The sequence below is a fragment of the Phocoena phocoena genome, chromosome 8 (assembly GCF_963924675.1).
Source record: "Phocoena phocoena chromosome 8, mPhoPho1.1, whole genome shotgun sequence".
Classification (NCBI taxonomy): Eukaryota; Metazoa; Chordata; class Mammalia; order Artiodactyla; family Phocoenidae; genus Phocoena; species Phocoena phocoena.
The window spans coordinates 32,110,801-32,128,042 of record NC_089226.1 but is presented as its reverse complement, the minus strand read 5'-3'; positions in this window follow the sequence as shown (position 1 = coordinate 32,128,042).

Genomic DNA, 17,242 nt, shown 5'->3' with positions numbered 1-17,242 from the left:
ACCTCCTAGAGAAATGGAAATAAAACAAAAATAAACAAATGGGACCTAATGAAACTTAAAAGCTTATGCACACCAAAGGAAACCATAAACAAGACAAAAAGACAACCCTCAAAATGGGAGAAAATATTTGTAAACAAAGCAACTGCCAAAGGATTAATCTCCAAAATATACAAGCAGCTCATGCAGCTCAATATTAAAAAAACAAACAACCCAATTCAAAAATGGGCAGAAGACCTAAATAGACATTTCTCCAAAGAAGATACACAGATTGCCAACAAAAATATGAAAAGATGCTCAACATCATTAATCATTAGAGAAATGCAAATCAAAACCACAATAAGGGGCTTCCCTCGTGGCGCAGTGGTTGAGAGTCCGCCTGCCAATGCAGGGGACACGGGTTCATGTCCTGGTCTGGGAAGATCCCACATGCCACAGAGCGGCTGGGTCCGTGAGCCATGGCCGCAGAGCCTGCGCGTCCGGAGCCTGTGCTCCACAACGGGAGAGGCCACAACAGTGAGAGGCCCGCATACCGCAAAAAAACAAACAAACAAACAACAAAAAAAACACAATAAGGTATCACCTCACACTGGTGAGAATGGCCATCATCAAAAAATCTACAGACAATAAATGTTGGAGAGAGTGTGGAGAAAAGGGAACCCTGTTGCACTGTTGGTGGGAATGTAAATTGATACAGCCACTATGGAGAACACTATGGAGGTTCCTTAAGAAACTAAAAATAGAACTACCATATGACCCAGCAATCCCACTACTGGGCATCTACCCTGAGAAAACCATAGTTCAAAAAGAGTCATGTGCCACAATGTTCATTGCAGCTCTATTTACAATAGCCAGGACATGGAAGCAACCTAAGTGTCCACCAACAGATGAATGGATAAAGAAGACGTGGCACATATATACAATGGAATATTACTCTGCCATTAAAAGAAACGAAACTGAGTTATTTGTAGTGAGGTGGATGGACCTAGAATCTGTCATACAGACTGAAGTAAGTCAAAAAGAGAAAAGCAAATACCGTATGTTTACACATATATATATGGAGTCTTAAAAAAAATGGTTCTGTTGAACCTAGGGGCAGGATAGGAATAAAGATGCAGACGTAGAGAATGGACTTGAGGACACAGGGTTGGGGCAAGGGTAAGCTGGGACGAAGTGAGAGAGCGGCATTGACATATATACACCATCAAATGTAAAATAGATAGCTAGTGAGAAGCAGCTGCATAGCACAGGGAGATCAGCTTGGTGCTTTGTGACCACCTAGAGGGGTGGGATAGGGAGGGTGGGAGGGAGATGCAAGAGGGAGGGGATTTGGGGATATATGTATACGTATAGCTGATTCACTTTGTTATACTGCAGCAACTAACACACCATTGTAAAGCAGTTATACTCCAATAAAGATGTTAAAAAGAAAAATAAATAAATAAATATAAGCATGAGTTTGCTGTCTGAATAGTTAGAATCCTCATAACTAATATGTCTTAAAATTTTTGATTTACTACTTGGAATGTTGCAATTTTTACTGTGTCATTGTAGGAAATACCGACTTACTGCGATGATTGACCTCAGCCCCATTCAGCATTTTTGCACCTATCAGAACAGCATGAATAATTGCCCAACGTTGAAGCGCTCCTAATCATATCAGAGGAGGGCTATTTTCAAAACTCCTTTACTGATAAAACCTGACACCTCAAGTATTCTCAGTTTCTGAGTCAACATAGTGTACTTTAATTTAATGCTTTTCATTTTATGAGAAAATGTTTCTCAATCTACCCAAAAAGCAAATTTATCTACTTTTTCCTTTCCAAATTCATGTTTTTTCAAGTATAAAAATAGAATAACATAAAGTCAGGTAGTTCTATTCAATTATTGAATAAAATTCTATAGACCATTTTGGAGAAGCCCATTGCAGGAGTCAGATTTTTTTTCTTTAACAATGCCTTTTGCCATATATTAGATTAAATTGTATTTTCCTAATTTGATCTGCAGACTAAAACAAAAGCAAGTTATATGAAATGAATAATAAGAATTTGGTTTATCTTGTAATTTCTGATCTTAATTAATCATAAATGAATATTACCTTCTAAACACTTAAAAGTCATTTTATCAACATATTTGCCAAACATCCAGAGGAGTAGTCTTTTATTTATTATAAGGTTTTTTTCTATAGTACCTGATATGCAAATACAGTCTAGTAAAATATGTCAAAATGTTCTTCATAAACTCACTTTATCATCACAATAGCTCCCCATCTAACATTTATTCTCATTGTCATAATATACTTCTAGAGAAATCAAAGTTTTTATTGGTAGTTGTAAATGACTTTTCAAATATGTCTAAGGGATAATCTGTGATTGAATAATCACTGATGATTCCCATTTGGTTATGGGCACCTTAAATTACTGAATCTGAGGCTAGGTGTCTTTCAACATTTCTGGAAAAGTCTCAGCCACTACCTCTCTATTGGATTTTCCTGTTTCTTTATTATCTCTTTCTGGACCTTGAATTAGACAAACACAGGACCTGTCCTCCATGTTTAACAATATTTTCATTTTTCCACTTCTTCATCTCTCTATGCTACAATCTAGTAGTTTCTACAGGCTGCTTATCCAGTTCACTAATTATTTCTTCATTAGAAGTTTGAGTATTTCATTAAGTTTTTAATTTCAATGATTACTTTTCATCTTCTAGAAGTTCTATTTTGTTCTTTTACAGATCTTCCTGTTTGTTTTTTTATAATCTTTTGCTCTTTACCCATGTTTTCAATTCCATCTTTTATTTCTTTAAACATATTAGATGTACTTCTTTTATATTTGGTGATTCTAATATGTCTTGTGACTTTTATGTGTAAGCTAACATTCGTTGGGGCTCCATCAATGGTTTTGTGAGACCTAGTATGAGGATGAATTCCTCCAGAGAGAAATTGAGTTTGCTCCTGCTTTGCAATTTATTATTTTTAAAATAGATATGTAATGTTTCATGGTTTTGACATATAATTTATTCATCACTTCTCTACTGACAGAGATCATGGGGTGGGGCATAAAAGTATTGTGTATTTCTTCTTCTTAGTATGGATTACATTTTGAGGGTTGTTTTTTTTTTCCCTCAGTTGAAATGTTAGATAACTGTGAAACACTGATACAACCTAACACATCCCTGTGACTAATGATGTAAGATACTATCTTAGCCTGAGAAGCATCATTCCCCAAACAACTGTACTAATTACCCATTCTGAAAATGTAAAGAACTGTCATATCTTTATATCAGACGGCATCAACCTCTCATAAGAGCTAAACTTACCGACTCTATGTATCAGAAACGTTTTGAAGTACCCATAAGTATCAAATCATTCAATCTTCACAACACTCTTAAAAAGTGTGTACAGCTGAGTTGTAATGGGTAATTTGCTCTAGACACTACTGTGTTAGGCTTTCTGGAAGCAGAAGCTAGCACAGGGATTCAGGAACATAATTTCCTGAGAGTGTACTTACCACTCTTCAAGAAAGCCTGTAGCAAATGCGGGCAGGGGGAATGAGCTGAGTCTAAGCCTGACCCACAGGCGAAGGGCAGGGGATGGTAATGGTGGCAGCTGTGGTAGTGGTCTCAGAGTCACGTCAACCAAGGGTAATGGTCTAAACTGGGTCGCAGGTGTAAGCTGTTAGCAGCTCTGAACCATCTGGGGTTTAGGTGCAGAGGGACATAAGGGGAATCTGGGTTGAGTACCAGCAGTGTCTGCTGCAGTCACATAGCTGGGAAGGGGAAAGTGGGGCTCAAAGCCAGATCATCTGGCGCCAGTTTTGCACTACTGCCGCTACAGGGCCTCCTGCAAACTCTGCTTCTGCTGCCTTCAAACACCTCAATACTGTCTACGAAGAAGCCTCTGACTTGCCAAGCCAAGCACTGCCTCCAATTTCCTAGACAGATAAGAGCTTTTTGACTGGAGAAAATGTTGTGCCCATTTAATTCAGAGGTTTCAAGACCAATTCAACAAGAACTGTCTTGTTTCCATTGCTCCCAATTCAGAAAGGCCTATTAAATGCACATTTTGCACTTGCCCAGGGCCAGGACTAGGGTACTCAAACCTGAGAGGAGTGCCTCCTTAAATTTTGGGTCCTATGTGCCTCTCTTGGCTTGCCCCAGTGCCATTGAGAAAGGAGCTATGATCCTACACCCTCTCTTCAGACAACAAAAAGTCTACTTGACCCTAAGTATCCTGGTACTTCCTTATGTTCCCTTCCTATACTTTTTCCACGGGGAAAATGGTAGAATGAGGGAGGTAGGGATCTTGATCACTTCAGTTTTTAAAGCTTCTGGGACTTAGGAATGTACTCAAACTTACATATGTATGGAGTTAGCCACGGAAGGCTGGAAAGCTTTGAGAATGCGGAAACAAGGCAACACCAGAGTCCTCCTATATTATCTCTCTTTGGATATTATCTCTCTCCTGCAACCTCTTCTGGTCTTCTTAGGCTGGTTCCTTTGTGCTAACAAGCTCCCCCAGGTCTGAGAGTGCTATTTCCTAGCTACCGTAGGGAACTGCCCATCCCAACATTTTCACCCTCAGAGGGATCATGCATTCAGCTGGTTTGGCTCCTGTAATAATTGGTCAGGTCCTAGGGCAGACACCTAGTGGTTTTCAGCCTTTGATCATGAATTGGCCTGCTTTATCTCTCCATGCACCAAACCCCAAATGCTGTGGGAGCTGTGAAGTGCTTTTTACCTGTGACCTACTCCAGAGCTTGGCTGACGTGAGTCTGGGCCCACTACCACAGCTGCTATGGCTCTAAAACTCTGCTAGTAAGTAATATTTACTTCATGGGATCAAATGTAATAAGTATATATTATCATGTGTTTCTCTTCATTCACCTACACAGTGATAGTAATTAAAATAAATTGTTGACTTTTAATTAGTTCTTATCTTCTCTACCAAATTTAAATATTTTGTTGTAGTTATAGCCTACGTTCTCTTGGTACCTCAATTATCTTATTTCCATTTTTTCCCCCTTATTGCTCTTCTTTTCTAGCCTCAACTCAAAAATCCTAAACAAAATACTAGGAAATTAAATCCAGGAATATATAATAAGGATATTACACCATGATCAAGTGGAGTTTATCTCAGAAGTGTAAGGCTTATGTAATACTTATAAATTAATGTATTTCTCCATATTAATGGAATAAAGGACAAAAATATATGGTCATATCTATAGATACAGCTTCCATTTATGATTTTAAAAGACTCTTAGTAAACTAAGAATAGAAAAATACTTATCTATGAGAAATCTATGGTTAACGTCACTTTTTCCCTTAGATCAGGAATAAGGCAAGGAGGTTGACTTTAATCAAGCCTATTCTCCATTGTACTAGAGGTCTCAACTTGTACAATAAAGCAAGAAAAAAAAGGAATAAAAATAGGAAAGGAAGAAATATGATTGTTTCTATAGATGTCATTATAATTTACTGAAGAAAATATAGAAGAATCTAAGAAATGACTACAATATGTGAATTTAGCAAGGTAGATCCTGATACTAAAATCAATTTTATTTCTACATACTGACAACAAATAACTGAACATGGAATTTTAAAATACTATTAACAATTAAAAATCTAAATTTAAAAAATAGTATTTAAAATAACATCAAAAATATGAAACAGTTAGGAATAAACAACCAAAGAATAGAAGGATCTTTGTACTGAAAACAAAACAAAAAATTAAAGAAGACCAGATGGAGGGATATACCGTGCTCATGGATTAGAAGACTCAATAACATTAAAATGTCACTAATTCTCAAACTGATCTATAGATTAAATATAATGCTGATCAAATTCCCAGGAACTTTAAAAGAGATATTCACAAAATAATTCTAAAAATTATACGAAAATTTAAAGGGCTTAGAATAGCCAAGACAATTTTGAAAAACAAAGTTAGAGGACTTATTCTATCTGATATCAATGTTTACTATAAAGATACAGTAATCAATACAGTATGTTATTAGCATAAGGACAGATGGATTAATAGACCAGAATAGAGAGTCCAGAAAGAAACCTCCACATGTAAGTTCAATTGATTTTTTTTTTTTTTTTTTTTTGTGGTACGCGGGCCTCTCACTGTTGTGGCCTCTCCCGTTGTGGAGCACAGGCTCTGGACACGCAGGCTCAGCGGCCATGGCTCACGGGCCCAGCCACTCCGCAGCATGTGGGATCTTCCCAGACCGGGGCACGAACCCGTGTCCCCTGCATCGGCTGGCGGACTCTCAACCACTGCGCCACCAGGAAAGCCCTCAATTGATTTTTGATAAAGACATTAAAGCAATTCAATGAGGAAGGGGGTCTTTTCACTAAATTGTGTTGGGACAATATTTAGAGGAAAAAAAAGAAACTTGCCCTCAACTCACACCACATGCAAAAACTAACTCGAGATAAATCATACTCCCAAGTGTAAAAGCTAGTATCACAAAGCTTGTAAAAGAAAACACAGAAGAAAATCTTTATGATCTTGGGGTAGGTAAAGATTTCTTAAATGGGATATAAAATGCACTATACATAAAAGAAAAAATGTTAAATTAGATTTCATCAGACTTAAAATAGTCTACTCATTAAAAGAAAGTGGTAAAAAATGGCAAAAGGCAAGCCACCAGCTTGGAGAAAATATGCACAATGCACATATCAAAGGACTCATATTCAGAATATATAAAGAATTCCTTTAAATCAATAATAAAGTCAATTGATTCAATTGTAAAATGTACAGAAGATTTGAACAGGCATTTCACAAATGATGATGTCTAAATCATCAAAAACATATGAAAATATATTCAAAATCATTAATCACCAGGGAAATGAAAATTAAAAGTATAGTGAGATACCGCTACATACACAAAAGAAGAGGTCAAATTCCAAAGGTTGGCAATAGTAAGTCTTAGAAAGGATGTTCAGCAACTAGAATTCTTATATATTGCTGGTGGGAGTGTAAAATGGTGCAAACACTTTGTAAAAGTTTTTGGCAGCTCCTAATAAAAATAAATATATGCCTACCCAATGGCAATTACACGTCTAGATATTTATGCAACAGAAATGAATCCACAGATTCACATAACTTCACTCTTCATAAGGAATCAAACCAGGAAATAACCCAAATGTTTATCAGCAGGACAATGGATAAACAAACTATAGTATATTCAGCCAGTGGAATAGTATTTGGCAATAAAAAGAACAAATTACTGGTACATGCTACAATGTGGATGAAACTAAAAATAAGTAAGTAAGCCACCATTTAAAAAGGGGCAAACTTCATCACATTGAGAACAGGCCTGTCTATATTAAATGATATTTCTTTGTAAATTTCTTCATTAGGACTTTTTCAAGGATGATCTAATTGTATTTTATTTGCAAGAAATGAAGTTGTCAACAGTCTAAGAAATTCCCAGAATTTACAATGACTCTCATATTTACTTTGGAATTAGAATGGCATGTTCCTTTTGTTAGATTTCACTTTTACTTTCAGTTCTAGGTTCCTGGTTAGAAGCTTTATGTATTTCTTTAATTAAAAATGTAAAAATTTACAATAGCAGTAGGCTGGAACTGAAGTTGTTACAATAGTATTATGCGGAATTCCTTCCAGAGAAAGAATGTTTTTTATCATGATTACCCTGAAGGAAAAAATACTTTAAAGCTGATTATTTAACAATAGGATATTGAGAACACACCACTGTTAAGAATTATCAAAGTTCCAAACCAGGAATGGGATGGAAACTCTTTCATACACTTCTTATACCTTGCTTGCACATTGCAAATAGAAGAAAACTGGCAAACAAGAGATAGTAATAGCCATATGTCTGTCTACATTGTCACTTTCCTCAAATATTTTCTTGCTTATTTCTGTCTCTAAAGAGTATTTGGAGAGAAAATATATTTAGGAAAGTTGGATGTTAGGAGGAAAAGGGGAGTTTTTACATAAAATATTTGGGAGAGTCAAAGGGTTACAGGGAAAATGTAAGATATTAAAAATTTGGGTGCAGGTTTAGGCTAGAGAAGGCCCAAGCAGCTAGACTGACTGCATTTTTGTCAGTCAGTCAACAAAGATTTATTGGGCACCTTCTGTTTGCAGGTTCCCCACTAGTGCTAGAATAATGTGGTTAATGAAATACATAGAATCCTTGATCACAAGCAACTCAGAATTACTACAGGAAAACAATTACTTTTAAAATATCCAGGACTTCCTGGTGGCACAGTGGTTAGAATCCACCTGCCGATGCAGGGGACACGGGTTCAATCCCTCATCCAGAAAAATCCCACACGCTGTGGAGCAACTAAGCCAAGCGCCGCAACTACTGAAGCCTGCGTGCCTAGAGCACGTGCTCTGCAACAAGAAGTCTCCACAATGAGAAGCCCATGCACTGCAACGAAGAGTAGCCCTCACTCATGGCAACTGGAGAAAGCCAGGGAGCAGCAATGAAAACCCAACTCAGCGGAAAAAAAAAAAAAAGAATCAATAATTAAAGTTGTGCAAAATTTTGCAAAGGAGACATATTGATCCATTTTAGGCCCTGACAGGTCTGATCCCAACTTTTATTACTAGTTTGAAGAATGTGGGAATCCTAGTTAGTTCAGGTTTCTTAGGCCATGGTCTTTAAATTGGGATAAACTTACCAAGTATTTACAGAAATTTAGCATTGGGTAAGTGGGAACTCAAATAGTTTTAAGGGAATTAACAACCTGATCCTCAGTTTCTACAATGTAGTTTTTCTTAAAACTGATCTAAGTGAAAACAAGAGCTGTCACAGCTTCCAGGCTTGTTCTGTCTTCTCACCAACCTTTTCACAATAGTTCTTTCTTCTTAAAAAAGACAGGCCCACCTCTCACCCATCTTGGGTTTTCAAATGGTATAGTATCGGCCATGGGTATAAAATATTCCTGGACAATTAGAAATAACTGGTGTTAATGTTAAGAAAATGAATGACTCTAATATCTGGGTATAGAGTTATCAGATAAAATATAGGTCACCCGTGGGCTTCCCTGGTGGCGCAGTGGATGAGAGACCGCCTGCCGATGCAGGGGACACAGGTTCGTGTCCCGGTCCGGGAAGATCCCACATGCCGTGGAGCAGCTAGGCCCGTGAGCCATGGCCACTGAGCCTGCGCGTCTGGAGCCTGTGCTCCGCAACGGGAGACGCCACAACAGTGAGAGGCCTGCGTACCACACACACACACAAAAAAAAGTCACCTAGTTAAATTTGAATTCTAGCTAATCAATGATTAATGTATTCAATGAATAATATATTGCATGGAACATACTTATACTAAAAAATTATTTGTTGTTTATCTCAAATTTAAATTTAACTAGGTATCCTGTATTTTAATTGCTAACTCTGGCTACCCTATCTGGGTAAAATTCCTGTGGTTTCTAAGTCACTGATTTCAACAAAATTGAGTTGTCTAATGATAACTAATTACATTTTAGGATTAAAGATCACTAAAGAATTTTTGGGCTATAAAACAGATGTTTAAAAAGTTGTGAAAAAAATCGATATAATAACATTTCTTCTGGGCCTCTCTACTTATTTATGTGAAAAAGATTTTTCAACACTTACAATCTTTAGAAACTAAAAAAAAGGAAGAGAATCTATGCTGAACCCTATAATATTCTAGTAATAAGTAATATTCATGAACACACACTTGAACAAATTGTTCAAATTTAAGCTGCCCCACTGAGATTGCATTTGTAAAAGAATTTTACTTTTTATCTTGAGTAATTATTAACATTTATATTTAGATGTTTTGATCAACTGACTTTCAATATACGTACTGAAAGTAATATATGATAATGCAATCAAGGAGGAATTTTTCTTTAAGTTACAGCCATATGATCACAGGAAAAAAGTTAAATTTCTATTTATACATATGTTTGTTTCAGAAATATGTGCCAGAGGGATCATAAAGATGTCCATTATAAACATATATTAAAATTCTGTGGGAGAAGTAGAATTTTCAAGGACAAAAAGCATTGATATAATATTTCCGATGATTAAAGATGAGCTGATATATAATGATGGGGGGTATCAAATGGCTATGGTATTTGTAGTCCATTGAATACATTTAAAAGACTGCTGATCAATTTTATTCTAAAACATCTATGTCTACATTTTATAGTTCCTTAGCAACTACAGCAACTTTTTTGTTTTAATCTTAAGTTAAAAATATGCAGAGGAATATAGTTTTTCAAAATTATTTTGGTAGGCACATGATCATAAGTATATAAGGATCACAAAATTTCTTCCACCATCTCAAGGGTGAGTTGAAAATGGCTTATAAAGTTTTGAACTAAGCAGGCTCAAAAATGAATTGAAATCTCCACATAAGTAAACTTAATATTTTTGATATATTTCCAATTGGAACTCTAACTGCTATGGGCAGCCAAATCCACCTAATCCAGAAGATACCCCAGCTCATCCTGACTGTAGTGCATTCTTGTTTCCATAGGATGTTGAAGTACTGAGTAATATTATGGGTTCTGCCTTTAGTGCTTGATATCTTTGATTTACTGGAAGGCAGGAAAATCAGGTGAGCTCTCCCAAGCCATCTGTTACCCTGGCATGCACTGTCTTTAGATAATTATGCTTAAATTTACTGCTTAGGCAGGAAATGTTGAGGAAAATATGGCAGTGCAGTTAGACTCTGACTTCAGGTTTCTATGAGACTGTCATGGTAATTTAGACATCTCCCCTGTGAGACAAAAGGCTAAAAGGCGGAATTTGTTTTATAGCCAACTCCACCCTAGTTATAAAAACACCCAACGAAGCAAAAAAAAAAAAAAAAAAGATTTCAATATAGCAAACTAAGATGGTAATCTCAATCTTTTAAAACACTAAAAATAAACTGAAAAGGAGAATCTTGATTTTTTTTTTACAAACCCCTACATTTCCATTCATGCTTTACAATTATAACATAATTAGAACAAAAAGTAAAAATTATCATAAAGAGTTCACAAAGTTTCGCGGTTTTTTTTTTTATTATGTGGGAGATGGACCTTTTCCAGTCAGGCTGACCAATGCTCATCTTCCCCCTCACAGATTATCAAGATTTCCTCTGACCCACGAACAAAGAAGCAAAGGTATTTCAGTAAATGCCACGCCGATACGCCCCGGTTAAGAAACAGTCACGCTTTTCGGGTCATGGAAATCCCCGAGTGGGTCTGCCAGGCCACTGATTAAGGGGAAGTGTGTGTGGTTATTACCGCTGGAGTTCCCCTAAATCTTAAGAGGAAAGCACCAGCGAACAAGCAAACCGCTGGGACGAGTGCAGGACAAATGGAGCGGGGTGGGGGTGGGGAAGGGGAAGGGGAGGAGCGGGGGTGGGGGGAGACGTTTAAAAGGCAGCGTGAGACTCCAGCCCGCACCGAACAGCGGGCCGACGGCTGTCACCCGCCAATCCTCGGCCGGCACAACCCGACTGCCGCGCACCTGCCGGGGTCGGCAGGCCGGCCGGTAGAGCTGAGGTGAGTGAGCGAGCGTGCGCGTGCGCGCGACCGTTTATGTCTGTGCGCGTGTCCGTGCGCGCGACCCCCAACGTCTCCGCACTGCGTCCCGCGCGGGCGGGGGCCACGTCTGACGCTCGTCTAGGGGCGCACGGTAGTCAGACCTGCTGCAGGGCCCAGAGGTCGGCTCCAGGCCGGCTCTCGAGCCGACCAAGGACGGCAAGAGAGTGGGAGCCCGGGCGGCCCTTCCCGGCGCGGCCGTGCTGGTCCGGCCGGTCTTCGCCGCCGCCCAGACTTGCCCTCCAGCCCGTGGGGCCTCCGGGTCCGGCGCTGCCTCGCCGACACTCACTTTCCGTCAGCCTTCCTGCCGGGTGTGCAGTTCCTGTTTTCCTTTTGCAGTGAGTCAGTGGAATGGGGAAGCTTTGACAGTTTGTTTAACTCGATTGCCAAGAGATATCACCCGGCCTTAGACGGTGTCAGATGAGCTTCAGCACAGAGCCTAAAGCAGAGCTTGGGCATAGAAAGGAATCAGTAAAATCTTTTTTTAATGGACAGACGGAGGAGTGTTCCCAAGTGGTGGCAGAAAAAGCAGATTTTTGGTGGTTTTCCTGGTGATCAGCATGGAAACCCTGTAGTGCTCTTAATCTAGTTAGTAAAGTGCCGGAGGTATTTACCCGATCCTAAACTAACAGTAATATTAACTTTGTTTGCCATTATTTGTTGCTAACATTAGGTGTTTCTAATATCCACTGTATTCAACGACTCCCTTAGAAGACTTTACATGTGTTTTCAGGTTTAATTCTCACAGGCCTAAGAAGCACTTGCCCAGGATCACACCCCTGGTATGCAGAGACTGAATGATATTGGAAACTCAAGATGTCTGACTCCAAAGCCTGGTATTAAACCATCACTGAGCAGACTTTGTAGTCATTAATGTAAAATTGATATCCTTAATACCATGCAAATGAGGGTGCTGCGGTCCTGGGGGGCTCAGTCAAGTTAGCGAAATTCACTTCTCAGCAAAAAGTCTTAAGTGTCTACATTATATGCCAGGCTGAGTGGATGGTGGGAATGGGAGGGCTGGTACAGAGCTGAAACAGTTATGCTGTGAAGGAGCTCACAGACTAGGGGGAGGCAGAGAGAAAAGGCACACTTAAACTCCAGTGTCTGAAACATGGATGTGCTAAGTGCCCAAGAGGATAGACACACCCAACATCGCTGGCATCAGGGAGGTTGCCCACTGGAAATGATGGAGTAGGAAGAGATGAGGTTGGGGACTTGAGCCAATCTGAGAAGGAGCCACAAGAAAGGAAAGAGGAATCCCAAGAGAGTGGTTTCAGAAGCCAAGGAACTAGAACATTTCATAGAGGAAGTGGACCCCAGTGTCAGGTGTGAAAAATTCCACTGGTTTTGGGAAAGAAAAGATTGGTGTTACTCACACTGAGAGTGGTTTTCCACAGACAGAAAACAAACGTGGTTACCAAAGGGAAAGGCGGGGGATGGATAAATTAGGAAGATGGGATTGACATATACACACTACTATGTATAAAATAGATAACCAACAAGGACCTACTGTGCCGCATAGGAACTATACTCACTATTTTGAAATAACCTATAAGGGAAAAGAATCTGAAAAAGAATATATATATACATTATATATATATATAATTGAATCATTGTGCTGTACACCTGACGCTAACACAACATTGTAAATCAACTATACTTCAAATAAACAAAAGAAAAAGAGAGTGGTTTTAAGTGGTGCTGGCTAAAGCCAGTTGTATTGGGAGACCTTCACCATAGACAGTTCATTTCATTTGGCTGTGAAGCGAAGGTGAGATACAGGGTAGTTGCTAGAGTGAAAAGCAGGGTTGAAAGAGGGTTTTTTGGTTTTGTTTTCATTTGAAAGCTGAGACAGAATTAAGCATGCTTGTTATATTGAAGGAAAAGACCCAGTAGAGAGAGTAGAAGAAATGAGGAGGATGGGGTTAAGAGCAAGGTTTCTGAGGCCAGTGGGGGAGGATGGGATTCTTTTAAGTGAGGCAGTAAGTGGGTTGTGAGCAAAAAGGGCATGGATTTGAGAATGTGAAAGGATTACTACTCAATTATGTCTCTTTTCTTTGAGAAATTGAAGTCAAAACAATCTACTGAAAGTGAGATGGGGAGTTGTGGAGGAGAAATTTGAGGAAGGTATTGAAGGTTTAGAAGAGTTGCATAGGCCAGTGGGCTAGGCTTAAGAAGAATTGATGAGAGATAGTGAAGGGCCAGCCAAGGTGAAGCCTGACGTCATGCTGGTTTCTGTCTACAAGGTTGTAGATCTTCCCCAGCAGCATTTAGAATTCTAGGTGTTGGAAATGGATAGGACAGAGGTTGAATGGATCCAGGGTTGGCATCTTGGCATATTTTTGTATACTTATTGTATAACTGTTGCCTAAATGTCCACAGACATGCCTTGTTTCCACGTCAAAGCTTCTTTAGGGCAAGATCTGTGTAAGGGGTTTGAAAACTGCATAGGGGCCAGGCAGGTGATATAAATGAACAAAACTAGGGGTGACTTTTTTAAACAAAAGCACACTTTGCTTACATATTTAACATGTAGGAATAGTCTTCCTTTCCACAAAGAAATATGTTACTCTCATTTTTCTCAAAAAATGTCCCTCTTTGTCTACCTTTCATTTTTGTTACTTTTGATAGACACAGGTATTAGAACAATTCCACTTTCTTCATAATTCTACTGTGAGAAAAACAACAGTGCCAGCTCAGTGACAAAAAGCAACTGACAGTCTCCGTATCAGAGTGCCAAAGGGGAGAGCATGTGCCTTCCCTAAAGGGTGCAGCCGCTGCTCGGCACTAGCTGATTGTTGCCATGCAGGAATAAATGCCCGGTGTAGCCAGGTCTTCTGATTTTTCAGGATAAGGTTGGGATCTAGAATATCCTGGGAAATCTCTTACTTTTTTTTTTTTTTGGCCCCTCCATGTGTGGCATGTGGGATCTTAGTTCACTGTCCAGGGATTGAACCCGCGCCCCCTGCAGTGGAAGCATGGAGTCTTAACCACTGGACCACCAGGGAAGTCCAGAAATCTTACTTTTATTTTATTTATTACTTCTTTTTTACAGAAATCCCTTTAAAATTTTTTTATTTATTTTTGGCCACATTGGGTCTTCGTTGCTGCGCGGGGGCTTTCTCTAGTTCCAGCGAGCGGGAGCTACTCTTTGTTGCAGTGCGCGGGCTTCTCCTTACAGTGACTTCTCTTGTTGCGGATCACGGGCTCTAGGCGCGCGGGCTTCAGTAGTTGTGGCACATGGGCTCAGTAGTTGTGGCTCGCGAGCTCTAGAGCACAGGCTCAGTAGTTGTGGCACACAGGCTTAGTTGCTCCACGGCATGTGGGACCTCCCTGGACCAGGGCTCAAACCCATGTCCCCTGCATTGACAGGCGGATTCTTAACCACTGAGCCACCAGGGAAGCCCAGAAATCTCTTACTTTTAAAAAATGTTGGTTATTAACTATTAACTAAAACATTTAAACGTACTGTGGTATTTTTCTAAGAAAAATCTTACTTGGAAAACTGGTGAAATTCAAATAAGGCATATAGATTAACAGCATTGTATCAGTGTTACTTTCCTGGTTTCTATGGTTATACGTGGATATGTAAATGCAGGATATGTGGGAACTCTTATTTTTATGTTTTCTCTATGTATAAATTAATTGCAAAATAAAACGTTAAAAGAATTAGTGAAATGCTGGAGTCCAATTCTGTGCAAGCCAAACATAATACCTCTGTTGGCCACCAGTTTGAGCCTTCTGGTTTTCATCTGGGATTTCTTGGCCTCTGCAGTACCTAATACAGCACCTTGTATGTCACAGACATTCAGTAAATACTAGTGCTCTGCTTTGGAAAAAATGTTTAAAAAGAGATCATGGTGTTACATCTATGAATTATTTGACTTTTAAAATTGTCTTTTTTTTTTTTTAACAGGTTTTACAAAAGAGACGAACTGTTCTACTTCTAGGTTTATTCCAGTTTTTTATATAAATCAAACATCTCAAAATGGAGGCCTAAAACTCTTTAAAGGGACTTAGTCTAATCTCCGGGAGGTAGTTTTGTGCATGAATAAACAAAGTAGTTAACAGGAGTTTTTGGTATCAAAAGAATGTTAATTTTAAAAATATGATTTGGTTATAAGAGGTATATCTATAAAGTAATAATAAGTTTGATTCTGAATTTGATTTGTGGATATAAAGAAATGATTGTAGCTGGGACATATTGTTGAACTACTTTTCTCAAAGTTGGTCAGGCAGTCTCCCACTGGCTGCTGTGTAGAATAGAAAAAAGTACCTGTGTTTGGTAAAGATTTTAAAATGAGTGACAGTTATCTAGAACAAAGAGTTAATATTCAACCCTCTGCTAAATTAGAGAAACATGCATATAAAACCTTTGGCATGTTAAAAGATTTCTGCGATGACAAAGAAATGTCAAGAATAAAACTTTTTGATAGGTGCAACAAATTTAGAGCAAGTATGAAAGATAAACGTGATGATTGGTAAAGAAATTAACCATTTATAAGACTGTTGATATTTTGAAAGTCAAAACTTTAGTTTGTTCAAATGGGCTGTTATTTCTGAGAATAATTAGAATGAGAATGATGACTGGATGGTTACATTTTGGTAAATGAACAAACTTATTCCAAAAGAAAATTCACACAGAGACAGTAGTAACACCAAGAATGAAAGGAATACTGAAGTTAGACATAATAATTCACCTCTGAGGGCAATTATCACTAGTGTTTAGATATGTTTCTTCTCCCACCTGGAAATAAAGCATTGAAGTCTGCAGTAAAAAGCCCCAACATATGTGGGACCCAGGAAGCATGCTTGCAAAACACTTCTAGAAAAAAAAAAACATGTTGACTTGTTTATTGGTTATTACTGACATTATTGACGCAGAACCTACTGACTAATAGCTACTTATAATTGAGAAATTCTGAATTTTGAGATCTCTGCTGTTCAAAAGAAGTGGATTGTGACAAAATAAATTTATTATTTTTTGTCATGATAAATTCTGGTTCAAGGTATGCTATCTGTGAAATAATTTCTGACCAAAGCCAGATTTTTTTATCCATCTTTTTTTTTTTTTTGATTATTTATCTTAGCTTGCAGACTCAGCACTCTGACTGTTGACTGTTTTTAAAAGTAAATCCATTATCAGGAGATTTGATTTTGGTTCTCAACAGCATGAAGCTGAGTCTAAAAGACCAAGTGAGCCAATATATTCACCTCTGATAATTTATTTGAAATGCATTGTTTAATTTGCTAAGATCTAGTGGCATTGCTATGACTAAGCAATCAGGTACCTATCTATGGTAAGTAATTATTATTTAATAAATCTTGAAACCAGGTCTTGAGATGTAGGAACCAATTCTATTATTACTTAAGCTCTTTATTTGGAAGAGAATTTTGAATTGTTTTGTTCTCCCTAATAAAATGGTTGTAGGAAGAAAAATTAATTTGAGCAAGATTTTGGATAGACTGTATTTCATTGAATCTAAGATGTCATCATTTGTAAAGCACACCATTATTTTATGTACCTCTAAGAAATAAAAATGCTGTTAATTAAAATGTGACATGCCATTCATTAATTGTAAGATACCTCTCCATAGCACAGATGTTAAAACATACATCTTAGAATCAGTGAAATATGATAGTCCATTCTTTTCCTCTTTCGAGGTAGTCTTATGCTTTTTTTTTTTCTGGCTACAAA